The 11,086-nt window shown below is 41.3% G+C and overlaps 1 pseudogene; it reads left to right on the top strand.

Annotated features, from left to right (window-relative positions):
* The first annotated feature begins 7,426 nt into the window (after positions 1-7,426).
* On the top strand, positions 7,427-9,541 carry LOC135679061 (subtilisin-like protease SBT5.4; annotated as a pseudogene).
* Positions 9,542-11,086: the final 1,545 nt, after the last annotated feature.

Below are 11,086 nucleotides of genomic sequence, written 5' to 3'. Positions count from 1 at the left end.
GTCTAGAAGATAATTTTTACACCCCCTTCACTCCTCTCTAAAACTATACTAACACTTAGAACTTTTAGAGGAGTTCATATAAGATTATAATAACATTTTCTTTCTTTTTCACTCTTAATTCTTGTGTATGTTAACTATGGATCAGAGGGGTATTTATAGGCCTCAAGTTGATTCAAACTTGGAGCCTAAAAAGGTCTCATCCAAGGTTTCCCGAGTCCTAGTGGTACCACCACCTGTGCTGGGCGGTCCCACCACTTGTAGCACTGACACTAGGCGGTACCACCGCCTAGGAGACTATGTCTGGGTGGTACCATCGCCTGACACTAACATTGAGCGGTACAACTACCTAGTCTGACGGTACCACCGTTTAACACAGTCTCGGAGACTGTGCCACGACGATGCCACTTATTGGGTCATTATTTGGGCCTTTTACTTGGCCCAACATAGCCTAAACTTGGGCCCAATTAGCCCTTAATTGAGTTGGTCTAATTACATTCTAAATCAACTCAATTAGACTCTAAACTAACTCGATCTAGATATAATCAATTACAAGCGAATCCTATGTTGTCCGGTATGTCATTGGTTCTTCTGATGCTTCATCCGATCCTTCGGCGTATTGTCCTCTCCTTCGACGTATTACCCAATCAACATGTTGTTTTCTCACAACATCTGATCTCCTTGGCGCAATGTCTGATCTTCTTGGCCCGATGCTCAAATTCATGAACCGAAGCCTTCTACCGACACGTCGACCGATCGTCCGACTCGACGTCCAATCTTTTGATATGTTTACTCTGGCCTAACGTCTGATTTCTCCTAATTTAATCAATTTGCCTCTTCTAATCGAAGCTAGTCCTGCATCACTCAAACACACATTAAATAAACATTATTAATTGGTTTCACTATTAAAATTTGAGATTCAACAGCAGTCAACCGTACAAGGGCAATTGAGTGTCAATAAAGGATCATCCGCTCTCGATGTCATGAGAGGAATATCCCATATTTTCTTGCTCATGTAAATCTCTGGCTAAGGTCATTTAGATTGAGAGAAAAAGAGTTTTCCGAGAAGATTTGATTAGAGCGAGACTCGCATAAATTTTGTATGGGTTTGATAGCACCATACCTAGTATATGGTCTCTGAGATATATTAGATGGATGAGAGATTATAGATATAAGGTAACTGAGGACAGATAAGTCTAATGGATTGGATTCTCCTATATCGTCTAGGGACTATGGCGTAGTGGCTTAATACGTCCGTAGGAGTTATGACAAGTATGACTCACGACGAGCTCAATATTGGGCTTAGAGGATCACACACATATGGTCGGTGTTGCAATAAGTAGAGATTCCTATATGAGATATCCATTGGAGCACTTATCTAATTGAATATCCAGTAATCCCATGAATTATTAGATCTTATGGATTATATACAATAAATGCCAATAAAAAATTATTAGGTAGAAATCTACTAATCCAAGAGGCTTGGATAGTTGGATGAAGATCCAGTATCCAATAATGCATGATCCATTAGGGTTAAGTTGATAGAGACCCATGTAAATATGAGGGAACCAAATGAGGCATAGGCTAGACTTCTTTGAGCTACCACCTCTTATACTCCTCCCTCCCTCTACTTCTCAACCGATAGCTCCAATTTGGGGCATGTGGACAATAAGAAGGGGCGATCCCTTCTTGATCACATGGTGCGCGTGGAGAAGAATATCACGCAATGATTTGATAAGCGTCTTTATCACATCTATCATGTGAATCATTGCTAGAGATGAGGACATTTGACCGTATGCGGCACCCTAGGGTAAGGTACCCCAATAGCTACAAAATAATTAATTAATTAGTTTAATTATTATTATTATTATTATTATTATTATTATTATCTAATAGTCCTACATGTGATGCGTGATATGGACGGATGATCATGGATCGTGTGATGTGATTATTATTATTATTGGGCCTATAAACCTCTAATTTTCTTATTTATTATCAAGCATACGTGCTTGTGATTATATTGTAATTGTACGAGGAGGTGTGGTGTGACAATGGGACCCACGAGGCTAAGGCAGATGATCGCAATATATGGAGATGTGATTAGATGCCGACGAAATCGATAAAGTCGATATTGATGATCACAGGGTATAGAGATGTACCAATGCATATATTGATCATGATGTGAGTGATTGAGCCCACTAGCTCAAGCTAAATTACATTAGGTTATAGTCCATGATCATTTGGTGTGATAGCTCATGCAATATGTGATTAATTATAAACTTACTATATATGTATATATATTTATATGCGATGCAGATATATTAAATATGTATGCGTGTGACACATCATATTAAGAGACCAAATCAAAAGCCCCTCTCACAATAATATTAAGTTGATAAGCGTGATGTAGTCGAATTGACCCATGTGGCCTTCCATCGTTATTGGGAGAAATCGATTCTCGACGTAGGTTGAGTTGGTCGAGTCCCACAATAATTACCTATATTGCGATTCGAGATCTTGCCTACGATAAAGAGATGTCATTAGTGACCTAAGAACATGATATGATTGGTTGAGTCCTTCGAGAGCATATCATCAAATCAGACTTATCTTGTAACAATAATGATGACTTAATCGAACATTATGATTGGTTGAGTCCCTTGAGGCCATGATAGTTCAGAGTTCGAATAAGACGAGAATCACAAGGAGTTGTGATCGATAAGTGTTGCCCACCTTTTTCGGGCTTAGTATGATTGATCGAGTCCCTCGAGGTTACACTAAGATACTGATTAGATCCACATCTCCACTAGAGATCCATTGGGGGTCTCCGAGTCACATATTGGAGAGAGTTGTATGTTTCACAAGAAAATAATGAGAGTAGATTAAAATAAAAGTTCATATCTTAATTATTTTAAAAATTTTGTATGTTATTTATTCTAGTGCATCTTTATTTTTAAAATATGTCACTTTTAAATTCCTTACATGACATACTTGATGTCAACTATCTCAGTGGTCCAAACTACAAGGATTGGCTCAACAATATGAGAATTATTCTCACGACGAAGAAAATTGCATACGTCCTTAACACAATGATGCCCACACCCAAGCAAGGGGCAAGTGAGGATGAGATCACTTGCTACGTGAAGTACATAGGTGACTCTGCTCTTGCTCGATGTTATATGTTGGGCTCCGTGACTCCCGAGTTATAGAGATAATATGAAAAGATGGATGTTATATATATTCTCTTACATCTCCGTAAATTATTTGAGGAACAGAGAAGAACTTAATGATATGAGATATTCAAGAGTCTCTTTCATGTTAGGATGACTGAAGGGACATTGGTTCAAAGCTATATCCTTAAGATAATTGAGTGGATAGAGAATCTCATAGGTCTAGGAATAGTTCATTGTGAATTTTAATATGAACAAACTTGAGGTGACTCTCCTTGAGCTCCTCAATATGTTGAGGAAAGTTGAGAGCATCATCAAGAAAGAGAAACCAGTTCTTTATATTGGTAAGACTAGAAAGAAAAGAAGGCAATAAAGCCTCTTAAAAAGGGTAAGGGTAAGGGCAAACCGGGTAAAGTAAAGGTTGCTAAGAAGGGCCCAGGAAAGAACAAAGACTAGCGCTTCCATTGCAGCAAATATGGGCATTAGAAGAGGAACTGCAAAAAATACCTGGTAGAAAAGGCAAAACAAAAGCTTAGATAAGCTTAAAGTATATTCATGATCAGTTTTCATTTGTCAAATTTTTATGATTACATATGAGTCTTGGATACCGATAGTGCTTATTAAATTTATAATTTATTATAAGTTCTAGTAAGACATAGGAGATTGACGAGAGGCGAGATGGACTTCAAGATAGGCAATAGAGTAAAAGTTGTTACAGTGACTATTGGCAAGATCACCCTATATTTGTTTGGTGGAGCTATTATTGCATTAAATGCATGTTATTTCATTCATTCTTTTATTAAAAATATTATTTTTATTTTATATTTGATATTTAGTTGATATAAATTAGTTTTTAAGAATAATAGTTGTTCATTTATATTGAGGTGATAAGAATCACTAGAGGAACATTGTATAATGACTTATTTATGCTAAATATTACAACATATCATAAATATAAGCATATCTAAGAGGAAACTGAGATAGATATTATGTATATGTAGCATTGTAGGCAAAGTCACATCAACGAAGGAATAATTTAAAAGTTGTTGAAGGATAGATACATAGATCCATTTGACTATGAGCCATATGCAACTTGCGAGTCTTGCCTTTGTGAAAAATTGAACTCTCCATTTAGTGAAATTAGATAAAGAGTCATTAAGTTACTGGAACTCATACATAATGATGTATATGGTCCCATGTCTACTTAGACCATGGAAGGTTATTCTTACTTCATTACATTAATTGATAATTTCTCTAGGTATGAACATGTGCACTTGATGAAGTACAAGTCCAAAGCTTTCAAGAAATTTAGGGAATATAAGAATGAGATAAAAAATTAGACTAGAAAAAGTATCAAGACTCTTCAATCAGATTGAAGAGGTGATTACTTGAGTACAGAGTTCAACCAATTCCTCAAAGACTATGAGATTCTATTCTAATGAATATCTCCTTATACATCTTAGCTCAATAGTATGTTGAAAAAGAGCAATCGCATGCTATTAGACATTGTGCGATCCATGATGAGTTTCACCAACCTACCTATCATATTCTAGGGATACACCATAAAGTATGCAGTTTATCTTCCAAACAGAGTTCAACTAAGTCGGTAATATCTACACAATATAATATATGGAAAGGAAAAAATGTTGATATCAAGATTGTTAAAATTTGAGGCTATCTCGCCCACGATAAGAGACAATACTTATAAGTTGGAATCTAGGATAGAATGGTATAAGTTCGTGGGATATCCTAAGAAAACTTCTGGATGCTATTTCTATCACCACGATGATCAAAAGATCTTTGTAGCCAAGAAAGTGGTGTTCCTTAAGAAGGAATACATTCTTGGTGGAGACAATAGGAGTATGATAGAGTTGAACGAAGTTGGAGAACCTAGCTCAAACATCATTCCACAACCCGACTTTGTTCAGGTATCTAGCACACTAAGTTTTGACTTTACATATGTTCGATAGAGTACTCCATCTTCCTGAGAGACATGTGAGACATATCAGAAGAGATGATGTTTAGGATATTGATCCTCATACTTATGAGAAGACTATTACAAGTATAGACTCTAGGAAGTGGCAAGAAGCCATGGATTCTAAGATTCCATGGACTCTAATAAGGTTTAGAACCTAGTTGATGCACCTGAGAGTATCGTACCCATTGGTTTCAAGTGACTCTTCAAGAAGAAGATTGAAGTAGATGGAAATGTGTAGACCTATAAAGCAAGGCTAGTGGCTAAGGGGTATTGTCAAATGCAAGGTGTTGATTATGACAAAATCTTCTCATCCGTAGTTATGCTAAAATCCATCAAAATTATATTGACTATTATAGCACACCATGATTATGAGATCTGACAGATGGACGTGAAAACTATATTCCTCAATGACAACCTCGAGGAAGAGGTGTATATGATACAACCTAAGGGATTTATGTCTAAAGAAAGTTTATATAAGGTATACAGGTTGTTAAGTTCATCTATGGACTAAAGTAAGCTTCCCGAAGTTGGAACATAAGATTTGATGAGATGATCAAATCTTATGACTTCGTTAAGAATGAAGAGATGAGCTTTGTGTATACAGAAAGGTAAGAAGGAGCGCTATCACCTTCTTGGTGATATATGTATGAATGAATGCTCTTTATAGTAAAGTCTTATCTATCTAGACATTTCTCCATATAGGACTTAGGAGAATCATCCTATATCTTAGAGATTCAGATTTATAGAGATATATCCAAGTGGTTGCTTGGCTTGTCTCAGTCCAGGTACATAGATACCATGGTCAAAAGATTTGGCATGAAAAATTATAAGAGAGATCTCATACATGTGTTGATCATCACTAGAGATGGGGACATCTGACCTCCTTTCCTCTCATATAAATATATAAGTTTTCAGGGATATATGATCTCCTTATGTAATGAATCTTTTATATATGCGTAGTTTTTAGTTTTACAAATATTTTTACACACAAATCTTCGCAAGATAATGAGAAACTTTTTTCTACGAGAAATATGATATTTTTATTTTTTGTTCTTTCATTGTACATATGATGCTGCCTTAGGTTTCCTAATAGATCCGACCCTTGGGCTAACATTAAGAGTCAACTTTTATACTTGTCTGATTGAGTGAATCATTTGTAACGATCATAACATCTTCCCTCTAGCATTCCATCCATATTAGTGACAGGTCTGATTATAATGTCATCCCTCTAATGTTCTGTCCATGAGGGTGGCATACCTATAATGACCATAACGTGATGCCTTCCTTTGACATTTTATCCATGGGGGTCGACCGAGGGGGGTAGACCCGAACAATCACTCGTAGATTGCTATCCACGAGGCCGATAGGGCCGACCCAAATGACCCCCTATAAACCATCATCCACGAGGGTCAACATGCTATAGCTGCCTCCATATCATGGCCTCATGGGGGGTGACTAGGCCCTCATTTTTTACATTGGCACCCTTATGACAACCAACTGATAGAATGAGATTGGTTATCAGAATATTTTCTATCTGATAGATTTTGTGTTTAGAAATTTCTGGAGAACATCCTTAATCTAAAGTTATCATAAATTTTTTGAGAAGATTGCATCCTTAATCTATAGGATAAGGTTATCATCAAAAACACGATTACAACAAAATATCTATATGATAAGGTTCCCTAATAATTAGGAGGTGATTAATGGAGGCTTATGGTGTGTGAGGTGGCACTGAGGCAAATGTCAGGTGAAGTCCGAGCATCCGAGGTGGGCTCGGAGACTTGGCAGAAGTGGATTATGGCTCATTGATGTGTTCATGGAGGGTGTTTCTTTACCCAACTCCTTCGATGCTTAAGTTAGCTTTGGGGTAGTTTACAGTGTAAAGGGACTATTCTCGAGAGATTGAACTTCTGGGCTGCCACCGTGGGTCGGCTTTTATACATGTTCGATCGAGAGAATTATTTGCAATGATTATAATACCTTCTATCTAGCGTTCCATCCTGAGGGAAAACAGGTATGTAATGATCGTAAAACTTTGACGTTTTGTCCAAAGGGTATGGTGTCTATAAGGGTCAACGAAGGATGAGATTAGTTGTTAGAATATTCCTTATCAAATAGATTCTTTGTTAAAGATTGCATCCTTAATCAATAGGATAAGATTCCAGGATGAGGCTATAATACCATTACAACAAAAACTCATTCTAAGGTTGCGTAACAAATTCTTCCTGCTATAAGAGCCTTCGGAGGCCTTCAACGAACCAAGTGTCGATCGAGGAACAGAATCATGGGGATTCAAACAAGCAGATCACTCTTTCTTCTTTCTGCAACTCTTGTTCTCTCGTTGTTTCAGAATGCAGTGGTCGCCGGCAAGAAGGTTAGCAGTGCAGTGCAGCAATTCGCTACATAATGTGATTTCCAGTAAAGCAACTCCTCATTTTGTGTTCTGCTCCATTGCAGCCTTATATTGTGTACCTTGGTGCACACTCTCATGGCCCCCAAGCTACTGTAGAAGATTACGCTCGAGCCACAGACTCTCACTACGAGCTGCTGGGATCTCTGCTGGGAAGGTACCTAAGAGTTACAGGCAGGCAGATTTGTCTTATATTGATCTTGTAGATGTCTCATATTCATGCTTGAGTTTTCTGTAGCAAGGAGAAGGCTGGGGAAACCATCTTCTACTCCTACAACAAGCATATCAATGGGTTTGCCGCAACACTGGAAGAAGAAGAAGCGACTCTGATCAGAGGTCAGTACCCTGTCCATCTCTTTCATGCTGAAACAAGTGCTTTCATGAATCAACTTCTTGTTTGCAGAGCATCCTGGTGTTTTATCCGTGTTTGAGAGCATCAACTACGAGCTGCAGACTACACGGTCATGGGCCTTCCTTCACGTGGAAGGAGACGACGGTAGTGTGTCGAATTCGTCCATTTGGACCGCAGCGAAGTAAGGCAGCGACTCCATCATCGCTAATATCGACTCCGGTGCGCTTCCTAACCCTTTCGAGCAGTGTGATCTTGCTTGCTCCTTCTTCATCTCCTTAATCCCTGATGCTTCAGGTGTGTGGCCTGAGTCGGCTAGCTTCAAAGACGATGGCTTCGGCGACGTCCCAACGAGGTGGAAAGGAGAGTGCCAAAAAGATCCAACAGATGGAGTTACTTGCAACAAGTGAATGCAATCTATCAGAGGATATCTTAGTTTCCAGATCAGTTTGGGATTCATGGTATGGTGGGAATCCAACGTTGTGTTCTTCCGGTTGATGCAGGAAACTCATCGGAGCGAAGTCATTCTATCACGGCTTCGAGGCCGCAAACAACGTGACGCTCAATGTGACGTCCCCGCGCGACCACAACGGGCACGGCACCCACACCCTCTCCACCGCCGCCGGCAACTTCGTCCCCGACGTTGAGGTCCTCGGCAACGCCAAGGGAACGGCCAAGGGCGGCTCCTCGAACGCCCGCGTCGCGGTATACAAAGTGTGCTGGAACCTGTGCGACGAGCCCAACGCGCCTCCCACCGCCAGCTGCAGTGGTCAGTGCAACGGCGCCGACTTGCTCGCGGCCTTCGACGCCGCCATCCAAGACGGCGTCGACATCATCTCCGTCTCTCTCGGAGGCGGCGCGGGAAGCGTGGATTACTTCAGCGACAGCTCCGCGATCGGTGCGTTTCACGCTGTTGCCAAAGGCATCACCGTGGCGTGCTCAGCCGGCAACAGCGGCCCTTTCCTTTTAGGGGTCGTGAACAACGCCGCCCCCTGGGTGATCACCGTGGCCGCCAGCACCATCGACAGGGACTTCAAACAGACCATTACTTCCACTAACAACAAGCAGATAGAGGTCGGATTCCATCTCCTTCCTTCCTCTACTTTCTCATGCTGATCTAAGCTCAGAAAACGTAGGAAACAATTCTAATCAATGGATCTTCTTCTCAGGGGAGGAGCTTCACGCTGAAATCTCTTGATACAGGGAAGAAATACACATTGATCAGAGCTGTCGACGCCATAGCTGCTAATGCTTCCGAGGATGACGCGTAAGCACTTAAATTCATGTATTCCATGTACCGTTTCCGAGAGTTGAAGCGAGAACTGTTGGTCATCATCTGTAGCACGTTGTACGTGCAGCATTCCATCGATGCTGCAAAGGTGGAGGGCAAGATCGTCTTGTGCCAGCGTGGTCCTCCGCCGCCTCTACTAGACGACTTCCCTCAGGTGCCTGGCGCCGCCGGAACGATTGTCATCGACAACAATAAACGCGGCGACAACTTCCTGATGACCGCCTTCATGGACCAGGCGCATCTGCTGATCTCCGAAAAAGATGGTCAAGCTCTTCAATCGAACATCCGTGACTCCAAGTACAGAGGAACACTCGACTTCTTATCATCTCTTCCGTATACGTCCTCGTAACATGTCGATGGATGACTGTAGATCAAATGACCTTTCGATCTCCGGGCCGACGACGGAGCTAAAGACCGGCCGGCAGGCGCCTGCGGTGGCCTACTTCTCTTCTCCTGGACCCAATTACCATAACCCACTGATCACAAAGGTGTCGCTTTTTGCTTGTTCGTTTGATCTCGTCCGTAACCCTCGTTGCTCATCGTAGTTTCTTGCGTAGCCCGACGTCGCTGCACCGGGAGTGAACATTCTTGCTGCCTACAGTCAAGCTCCAAAGAAAGATAAGGATTTTCTCAATCCTTCCGTTCCTTATCATCTGTTATCTGGCACTTCGATGGCGTGCCCTCATGTTGCCGGCGTCGTCGGTCTCCTCAAAACTCTCCATCCAGATTGGAGCCCTGCTGCCATTAAATCCGCAATTTTAACTACCGGTATGACTCTCTCTCTCTCTCTCTCTCTCTCACTCTCACTCTCTCTCTGTGTTTGTAGTTTTGATGCTGAATGGTTAGTCTTCCTTTGGCAGCAACAATTCTGGACGACGCAGGGAATCCGATTAAGAACTTTATGGGATCACAAACCGATCCATGGAGATTCGGAGCTGGGAACATTCAGCCGAACAGTGCGATGGATCCGGGTTTGGTGTACGACCTGAAGCCCACCGACTCCTTGGACCTGCTGTGCTCGATGGGGTACAACTCGACTCAGCTCGCCCACTTCACCGACCCGCCCTATGCGTGCCCGAAGCAGAAGATCGAGGAGCACAACCTGAACTACCCCATGATAGCCGTCCGCTACCCCACGACGACGGCGACCGCGACGCGCACCGTGAAGAACGTCGGCCCGCCTGGCACGTACAAGGTGCAGGTCACGCAGCCCGTCGGGATCACACTGTCGGTGACTCCGTCGACCCTCGAGTTCAAGAGCGTCGGGGAGGAGAAGACGTACACCGTGGAGGCGAAGCCGAACAAACCCAATCAGAAACCCATCAACGTTCTTGGGTACATCACGTGGTCGGATGGCACCCGCAACGTGAGAAGCAACATCATAGTTCTGGATCGTTGGTAGCCACGCATGCACAGACGTTGTCTGCTGCTTTGTAGTTCTTGGTATAGGCATCTTCTCTCTCCCAGTGTGTAAGTAAGCATTCAGAAATGACAGTATTTCCATTCCACTGTCATATCGATTCGTCAATTTTGTGTTAGAGGTGATCGCATGAGTAATTAAGCACCCTATCAAACTTCTCGACCTGCATAAGAATGAGAAGAGAAAAACAGAATATCCATTTGGGATGAATGTTCAAAAGAAATAAGGAAGATTTGATGTGATTATTTATAAACAAAGATAAAGGTCACTGAACTTTGCAAAATATTAGGTCAACTCAGATTTTACTAATCTCAGTGAAATATTACATTTAAATTATACATTTTGAACATGTTTGATATTTTAATTAAAGAAAAAATTGAAACTTTGTTTAAGATTGTATTGTTATCGACTGATTTGGATCGATAAAATTTGAGTACGAAATATATTAACATGATATCTTCATCTATACATATC

The sequence above is a fragment of the Musa acuminata genome, chromosome BXJ1-1 (assembly GCF_036884655.1).
Source record: "Musa acuminata AAA Group cultivar baxijiao chromosome BXJ1-1, Cavendish_Baxijiao_AAA, whole genome shotgun sequence".
NCBI classification, from domain to species: Eukaryota; Viridiplantae; Streptophyta; class Magnoliopsida; order Zingiberales; family Musaceae; genus Musa; species Musa acuminata.
Note: the sequence above shows the minus strand (reverse complement) of the source record. Positions and strands in the feature narration are given on the sequence as shown.